Here is a 9,651-nt window from a genome sequence, read left to right on the forward strand (position 1 = left end):
TCTTCTTCTTCTACCTATCTACCCTTCTACTTCTCCTACTCACTTCCTACTTACTCGCTATTCTCATTTCCCCCACCCCCCTGTTACAATGCAGGTATAAAATGAAAGCTGTTTAAACTCTGTTTAGTGTTTGCAGGTTATAGTTGTGTGTGTGTGTAAACTAAAGTCTTTGAATATGTAATAAGTTATTACGAAACGCGTTCAAGTGTCGCGTCAGACTAGAAATAAAAATGAATTTTGGAGAATTGATTTTTCAATTACCATCGACAGTGAAAAGAAACAAGAAATATTGAGAAAATTCGTGTTAGAATTATTAATCTTACTTTTTCGGTCATATTTAATAATAAAAATTTGTGAGGGTACCACCTCTGGTGCCAATGTGGGGACCCATAGCCTCGGAGAAGAAAATAAAAAGTATTCAGAGGAGACCTTGTGGTTTCTCACTGAACACTAATATTATCTTCTACCACCCCCATTCTTTTGTATGTACACATATATATTTACTTTATTTGAACTTTGTTACAAAAAAGGAGTTACATATGGGTTACAAAGATGGTTGTCATAGGTTGTCGAGTTCCTCCAGCTCCTCAGATGGCGGGCAGGAACCCTGGATGCAGTGCGCATTTCCCCTCTGTATCGCCACACTGAGGCGCTGGAAAAGAAAGCTTGCAGCTCTCGGGTCCCTTGTTGTTTCAATGAGCTTAGAACCCAGTTTCTTCAAAAAACTGGTAGCACTTTTACCCCAGGCACCGAGTGTCTCAGAAGCAATGGGGACAAAATTGTAGTGGTGATCCAGTTCTCTATACTTACGGGATTTGGCTGCTTCCCTGTGGGTGGCAGCGCCACCTGGTTGTGCAACACTGAGGTTAATGTAGGTGTTTGCCAGGGTTGATACGCACGTGTAGTCCCATACCAACTGCTTGCCATTCTTCCAGGGGTTCACTGTGATACCATCCGGGCGACCAATAAGAGCATCAGAGTTATGGGGCGTTAGGTAACGGGGCTCTCTTTCAGCTGGGCATCCAGCTGTGGTGAGGCTCCTCTTGATGATGTCGTTAACTTCACTGTGCCTCGAGTGCCATCCCCCTGTGCTTTGGCAGAGTAGGCCATGGTGGCCGTACCTGTCAGCCACCACCTCGCCGCAAATACACCTATATCTGGTGTGGATTGGGGCAGCAAGGCGGAGGGCCACAGCAATTCGGAGGGCGTGTGGTGTGAGACGCGTGCCAGTTGCCGACATTGGGGTTGCTAACAGGAAATCCCCTGCATGTGGTGCTGCTACTGCTGTGAGGCGAGCAATGTCGTGTTGTGTTGTTGCAGCACCCAGGCACTCTGCAGCAACTTGGTCTACAATGGGACCATCCCAGCTGGATTGCTTGTGGGCTTTTGGGGATGGTGGTTGAGGTGATTGGCCTGCACGAGAGGCCCACTCTGTGGCACAGCGTGTAAAATTGGGATCATGTACACCTGCCAGCTGATGTAAGTGGGCAGGTAGAATTTCCTTCACAAGGTCGTCGGATGCTGATAAGGAGGACAGGAAGGCTGGAACAGCGATTTGCGTTGCTGTTCGAACTCCGAGGCCCCCAAGTCTTATGGGAAGAGAGGCTTGTTTCCACTGTAGGTCATCGAGAGAGAGGTTAAGGGCTTTTTCTAGCATTGATTTCAGTATCCGGTCATACTCACTTAGTTTTTGGCTACTGTAAGATGGTGAACACCTCAGAAAGTAGGTTTACCTGGGGAGGGACAGACATCTGGTGATGAGGTAGAGTGCATCATGAGCATCAATATCCTCAATCCTCCCATCCATCCTCTTAAGGTCGGCGATTTTCTTATCAAGGACCTCATCGATGGCTTTCAACCCCAGGGGAGCTCCTAGGAGTGTGCTGTCTTCAGGTTTAGTTTTACGGATATTTGGCAGAAGACCCTCTATTCTCTCTACGATGCCCTGGTTGGAACATATTATTTCACATTTAGAAGGGTTCAGGGTGAGGCCTAAAACTGCACCTTGCTCCTGGATTTTTCTGATGTCCTACAGGAGGGAGTCTTGGGAACCAGCTAGGGTACCATCATCCAAGAACCAGATGTTAAGCTCGCTGGACAGGACCTCTGTGGCTTGTTTGATGACTAAGCAGAAAAGGAGAGGAGCAAGGGGGTCACCCTGTTGGACGCCTTCTCGCGAGTCAATTTCATGTTCGCCAAAAAGTAGCTTAAGATCCATACTGTAGCATGAATGTACAAAAGGGTAGAGGGAAGGGAAATGACTATGAACCGCACGGAGTACAGCATCCCAGTACAGCAATAATATATATATATATATATATATATATATATATATATATATATATATATATATATATATATATATATATATATATATATATAATGTTTTAATTATTGACACAAAAATTTATTATATTTGATGATAACTTATTTTCTCCATTTTCTATTATAGACATTTTCTTTATAGCTGTTAACAAAAATTCAAAATACTGAATTTACATTCTAAACATATGGTTTATTTCGGTTCATTGTATATGTGTGGACGAAACAACTGAATCCCAATTCAGTGATGATGTTAAAAATGAGACAAGACGAAATTGTCACTTGCGGACTGCTCAGGATGTAATGCGGGTGGAAGTGGTGGGAATGGGCAGTACTGTTGAAATTAGAGGTGTGGTGTGGGACAAATGAGGATGATTAGCTAGTGAATTAGAGGTTAGAGAGGCTGCTAGTGGCTAGAGAAGTTAGAGAAATGGACGGAGGGAGATAAGAAGCAAAGGTTGATGGAATAAATTAAATAAAAACAGTCGCGATGGGAGGCCGGGATAGGGGGGGGGCACGAGGGTCAGGGCAGATGATAAATATAGAATTGAATGAAAAAACATTGTTGGTCGGAAAACAGAATATTGTGAGGAAAGTGAACTCTGAGATAGGTGAGAGAGAGAGAGAGCAATACTGTCTAGATGAGGGGAAAGTTAGTGCTCGCTAAGGAATGTGTTGTGAGGGGAGGGGAGAGAGAAAGGAAGGAGGGGTGAGAGAGAGAGAAAGAGAGAGAGGAAAAGAAAGCGTGAGCTGAGAAACGGGGACCAAGGCTCTGGGGTGTTAAAGCTGCGAGGCTTTCCCTTCGTGGGACTCAAATGTGAGAAGGATGGGATGGTGTGACGGACGGGTTGGAGGGAGAAGTAGAGCAGCGTTAAAGGTGAGATGGAAGGAGAGAGAGAGAGAGAGAGAGAGAGAGAGAGAGAGAGAGAGAGAGAGAGAGAGAGAGAGAGAGAGAGAGAGAGAGAGAGAGAGAGAGAGAGAGAGAGAGAGAGAGAAAAGGAAGGAAGGAGCAGAAAGTGAAGGTAGGGATACTTGACGTGTTGGGTGGATGGTTGATTTTTTGAGAGGGAGAGAATGGGTGAGTAAAGGGCAAAATAACAATGTGTTAGGAGGGAGAGAAGGGCTGTAATGGGGCATAAGATTACCAGAAGAGGTTAAGGATGTTTATAAGATAAACATAGAGGTAGGGGAGGTGAGACGGATATAATAACAGGAGTATAAAGATGTAAGGATGTGAGTGGGTAGAATTACGGGCTATTCATGCCCGTGCCACCACTTGGGTGGCTCAATCTTCATCAATCAATCAATCAATGGGTAGAAAGAAGGCTGTTGGGCAGTAGAACTCCCAGAACCCCATCCAGGTACAATCCAGAAGCACCCAGTTGTTTAGTTTGCACATTGTTTAATTTGTATAAGTAAGTTTCAGCGCTTTGATAAAGATTTGATGTGGCAAAGCCTCGCGGCCCTATAAAACTGTGGATGAAGCTTGCGTCAGCAGCCTCATATTTGCATCAACAGCCTCATATCTGCGTCAACAGCCTCATATCTGTGTCAACAACCTCATATCTGCGTCAACAGCCTCATATCTGCATCAACAGCCTCATATCTGCGTCAGCAGCCTCATATCTGCGTCAACAGCCTCATATCTGCGTCAACAGCCTCATATCTGCGTCAACAGCCTCATATCTGCATCAACAGCCTCATATCTGCGTCAACAGCCTCATATCTGCGTCAACAGCCTCATATCTGCATCAATAGCCTCATATCTACGTCAACAGCCTCAAATCTGCATCAACAGCCTCATATCTGCGTCAACAGCCTCATATCTGCATCAACAGCCTCATATCTGCGTCAACAGCCTCATATCTGCGTCAAAAGCCTCATATCTGCGTCAACAGCCTCATATCTGCGTCAACAGCCTCATCTTGTAGCTCATAACATTTCCTCACTCATCCCAAAATAAAAGTGTTTTATTTAAGTGAAAGTGAAATGAAAGTGTGAACATCAATGGCTTCATTAGGTAACCTTCTTCCTGTTATGTTTGGGTTTTATTGCTTCTTATACTGAAATGTCTAATGTTTATTATTTATATTATGACCCGTTTCACTTGAGAATGAAGTTGAAAATATAACTTTACAAAAGTTATTTTTACAGTCTTATAATGGCCGGACGGAGATGCGATTCGTTGATCATGTCAACATTTTCAAAGGCCGAGAAGAAGTGAATATAATCTTGCTTGTACAACCGAATATTACAAACCATCCTCCTGTTTATATAGTACTTTGTGATACTATGTGGACCATCGTACATATATTGATGTAATGGACAATTAGATAGTAGAATTTGGTACTATTAGAGTCTGAAGACAGTAAGGGCAAAAACAAACTTAAGTATTCCTAGGCCTAGTATAGTACATATATGTGCTATATTAGGCCTCAGATGGCATGTATTAGGCCTAGGATAGTTAGATTTTATTGGCAAAATATACACGAAATCTTTTGCAGTTTGTCCAAATTCAGTGTTACCAAGTTCTACTTTCCAAATGCCCATTACGTCAATAATACGATGGTGCACACCGTAGCCATAAGTACTATCTAAAAGGGAGGATGGTCTATAATATAACCGAGAGAGAGGGAAATGTGTGTCTTATTGACATCCAGTTATTGCGACTGACTTAGCCTGCACACGACCATAGCCTCATGACACACAATAATAGAGGTTTCCGGCGCAGGTTGGTGCTCGTGGGTGGCGGGTCCGGTCTTCGTGGAGTCTCCCGCCAACGTGACGGTGAGCGAGGGCGCGCACGCCTTCCTCCCCTGCCGGGTGGCCAACCTCGGCGACAGATCCGTGAGTATAAACACATATTTCTCAAACTGTTTATTGTGCACAGGAGATTTTGCTTCAAACAGTTGACTGGAAAGTTGAAGGAGGTATAAGAGTGGTTCTGTTGGCTCTAATAACCACTCTTCACTCTTTTTCTCACGAAATCTCCTGCAGAAAGTCTTGCACTTCCTAGCCTTACAATTCGGCTAGGAAATATTTACCTGAATTTACCCGAGAGCCACTAACACTAGTACCTTCGACAATCACAGGAAGCAGGCGGATTGTCAAAGCCCCCACCCCCCTTCACACGCAGAGAGTTCACTTTAGTGATGGACTGTGTTCAAGCCTAAAGTATATTTGCTGATTGATCAGTACACTACCTAAAGTATACTTGCTGATTGATCAGTACACTACCTAAAGAATACTTGCTGATTGATCAGTACACTACATAAAGTATACTTGCTGATTGGTCAGTACACTACCTAAAGAATACTTGCTGATTGATCAGTACACTACATAAAGTATACTTGCTGATTGATCAGTACACTACATAAAGTATACTTGCTGATTGGTCAGTACACTACATAAAGTATACTTGTTGATTGGTCAGTACACTACATAAAGTATACTTGTTGATTGGTCAGTACACTACCTACCTTGACCTTGAGGTTACCTTGAGGTGCTTCCGGGGCTTAGTGTCCCCGCGGCCCGGTCGTCGACCAGGCCTCCTGGTTGCTGCACTGATCAACCAGGCTGTTGGACGCGGCTGCTCGCAGCCTGATGTATGAGTCACAGGCTGGTTGATCAGGTATCCTTTGGAGGTGCTTATCCAGTTCTCTCTTGAACACTGTGAGGGGTCGGCCAGTTATGCCCCTTATGTGTAGTGGAAGCGTGTTGAACAGTCTCGGGCCTCTGATGTTGATAGAGTTCTCTCTCAGAGTACCTGTTGCACCTCTGTTTTTCAACAGGGGAAATCTGCATATCCTGCCATGTCTTCTGGTCTCATGTGATGTTAGTTCTGTGTGCAGGTTTGGGACCAGCCCCTCTAATATTTTCCACGTGTAAATTATTATGTACCTCTCCCGCCTGCGCTCAAGGGAGTACAGTTTTAGGCTCTTTAGTCGGTCCCAATAGTTTAGATGTTTTACTGAGTGGATTCTAGCAGTAAAGGATCTCTGCACGCTCTCCAGGTCAGCAATTTCTCCAGCTTTGAAAGGTGCTGTCATTGTGCAGCAGTACTCCACTCTAGAGAGCACAAGCGTTTTGAAAAGTATCATCATCGGTATAGCATCTCTAGTGTGAAAAGTTCTTGTTATTCAACCTGTCATTTTTCTTGCAGTTGTGACGGCTACTTTATTGTGTTCTTTAAAGGTAAGGTCTTCCGACATGAGTACACCCAGATCCTTTACATTGCCTTTTCGTTCTATGTTATGATTTGCCTGAGTTTTGTACGTGGTTTCCGTTTTTATATTTTCATTTTTTCCATAGCGCATGAGCTGGAACTTTTCTTCATTAAACACCATATTATTTTCTGTAGCCCATAGAAAGACCTGATCTACATCTGACTGGAGGTTCGCCGTGTCCTCTATGTTGCCTACTCTCATGAAAATCCTAGTGTCATCTGCAAAGGATGATACAGTGCTATAGGTTGTGTTCTTGTCTATGTCCGATATGAGGATGAGAAAAAGTACTGGAGCAAGCACAGTACCCTGGGGGACTGAGCTCTTCACGGTTGATGTGCTGGATTTTATTTTGTTGACTATTACACATTGGGTTCTGTTGGTCAGGAAATTGTAGATCCATCTGCCTATTTTTCCGGTAATTCCTTTTGAACGCATTTTATGTGCAATAACACCATGGTCACATTTATCAAAAGCTTTTGCGAAATCTGTGTAAATTACATCAGCGTTTTGTTTGTCTTCCATAGCATCTAATTTAGCATCTTCCATAGCATTCTATATTCTGTTTGGCAATAAATCCTCTAATCAAATAAATCTCAAAATAAACAATTCCCAAATTTGTAACAAATTAGATGGCAAATTCCTTGGCATTCTCATTGACCACAAGCTGAATTTCCAGGGCCACATTCTAAACATATCAAAAAAAGTTTCAAAAACTGTGGGCATTCTTTCTAAGATCAGATATTATGTACCACGCCCTGCCCTGGTGACTCTCTATTACTCCCTTATCTATCCATATCTCAACTATGGTATTTGTGCTTGGGGCTCTACTACCCAAAATCACTTACGTCCTCTAATTACTCAACACAAAGCTGCTATTAGGACAATATCCAATTCTGGCCCCAGACATCACTCGGTACCCCTACTCAAATCTCTGAATATGTTAGACATTAAGTCACTGCACATTCTCTCATGTGTATTATACATATATAAAACGCTAAACTATAATGCCAATCCTGATCTCAAAAGCTTCATAGAAAGTTGTAATAGAACCCATGAGCACCACACCAGAAATAAATACAGTTTTGATATTCCTCGGGTACGACTTGATCAAACTAGAAATGCTCTACAAATCAAGGGACCCAGAATGTGGAATGACCTTCCAAACCATGTTAAAGACTGTACCTCTCTCAACCAGTTTAAGTTAAAAACGAAGCTATACCTAATAAATTCCCTGTAACCTACCTTACCCTTCTATTGTCAACCAATGTCTGTTTTTCTTTAAAGAGCGCTGTTTGTCGACATAATTGTATTTGTGCTGCTTTTTCATCTATGTTTTCATTTCTTGTTTTCATTCTACTCATTATGCTCAATTAGTATTAAGCTTGTCATTTAAGTTTATCATGCTCGAAACGCTTTGCGTAATAGTGGCTTTAGGCATTGTATGTACTAGCTCTACCTATAAGTCAACCAATCCTTGTAAAAATTTATTGTATGTATGTACCTTACCTAAATAAAATTGTATTGTGTTGTATTGTATTGTATTGTAATGCCATATCATAGTGGTCCAGCAACTGCGACAGGCAAGAGCGCCCTGTTCTGAAACCATGTTGTCCGGGGTTATGGAGATGCTGTGATTCCATGTATTTTGTGATCTTACTTCTTAGCACTCTCTCAAAAAATTTTATGATGTGCGATGTTAGTGCTATCGGTCTGTAATTTTTTGCCTCTGCCTTATTTCCTCCTTTATGAAGTGGTGCTATCTCTGCTGTTTTTAGTATATCAGGAATAACGCCAGTATCTAGGCTTTGTCTCCACAGAGTGTGGAGGGCCTGCGATAGTGGTTTTTTACAGTTCTTTATGAATATGGAGTTCCAAGAATCTGGGCCTGGTGCATAGGCATACTGTTTATGGCTTCTTCAAAATCCAGTGGGGATAGGGTGACGTCAGATATATGATTTGATGTTGGTATCATATCCATGAAAAATTCATTTGGGTTATCAATCTTATATATACCTATCAACCTAAAGTATGCTTACTGATTGATCAGTAAACTACCTAAAGTATACATGCTGATTGATCACTAAACAATTGTGGTGGCATTAATAGCTCTCCAGAGCCTTTGCCTGGTGTTGGTATTACGGCCAAACAAAATATTGAGATTTTCTACGTCAAGCACAAGTCCTCTCTGACCAGCCAGCAAATATACTCAATGACATGGCTTTATAGGCTTAAAGTCCAACACAAAACATGTAAAATGATATCCAATTAAGTATATTGTTAAATATAATTAACCAACAAATTAGTAAAACTTTAGGTTAATTATCATGTCGCAAGTTCCAGTTTCGGTGAAGGTAACAGACGCTAGTGTTCACTCCTAGTTACACCTCGCTAGACTAGCCAACAGACGCTAGTGTTCACTCCTAGTTACACCACACTAGACCAGCCAACAGACGCGAGTGTTCACTCCTAGTTACACCACACTAGACCAGCCAACAGTCGCTAGTGTTCCCCTCCTAGTTACACCACACTAGACCAGCCAACAGACGCTAGTGTTCACTCCTAGTTACACCACACTAGACCAGCCAACAGACACTAGTGTTCACTCCTAGTTACACCACACTAGACCAGCCAACAGACGCTAGTGTTCACTCCTAGTTACACCACACTAGACCAGCTAACAGACGCTAGTGTTCCCCTCCTAGTTACACCACACTAGACCAGCCAACAGACGTATTCGTTTGCCTTGATCGGGTTGAATGTAGACACAGCAGTCGCTTCTGTATATTTATTGACCGAGACAACAAGGTATATATCTGGCCAGCCGAGATCCACCTACTCTGAGTCTGTGAGGATAACTGAGCCTGCTCCAAGCATGGTTGATGCTCCTCTGTCTGGCATGACGTCAGAGGCCTACTCGCCTGTGATTGGTTATGTCTCAATGGACATACAAATTGAGTATAACACCGCTCGGACACGCTACCAAGTCGACGTCCCTTGTCGACAAGCTCTGGCTAGCTATATATTTACAATGATACTGAAAGGACCTCGGTGGCATTCAATAATGGCTTACATGTGAAATTTGCATAATAAAACATTGAAAGAA

The sequence above is a fragment of the Procambarus clarkii genome, chromosome 3, assembly GCF_040958095.1.
Source record: "Procambarus clarkii isolate CNS0578487 chromosome 3, FALCON_Pclarkii_2.0, whole genome shotgun sequence".
Lineage (NCBI taxonomy): Eukaryota > Metazoa > Arthropoda > Malacostraca > Decapoda > Cambaridae > Procambarus > Procambarus clarkii.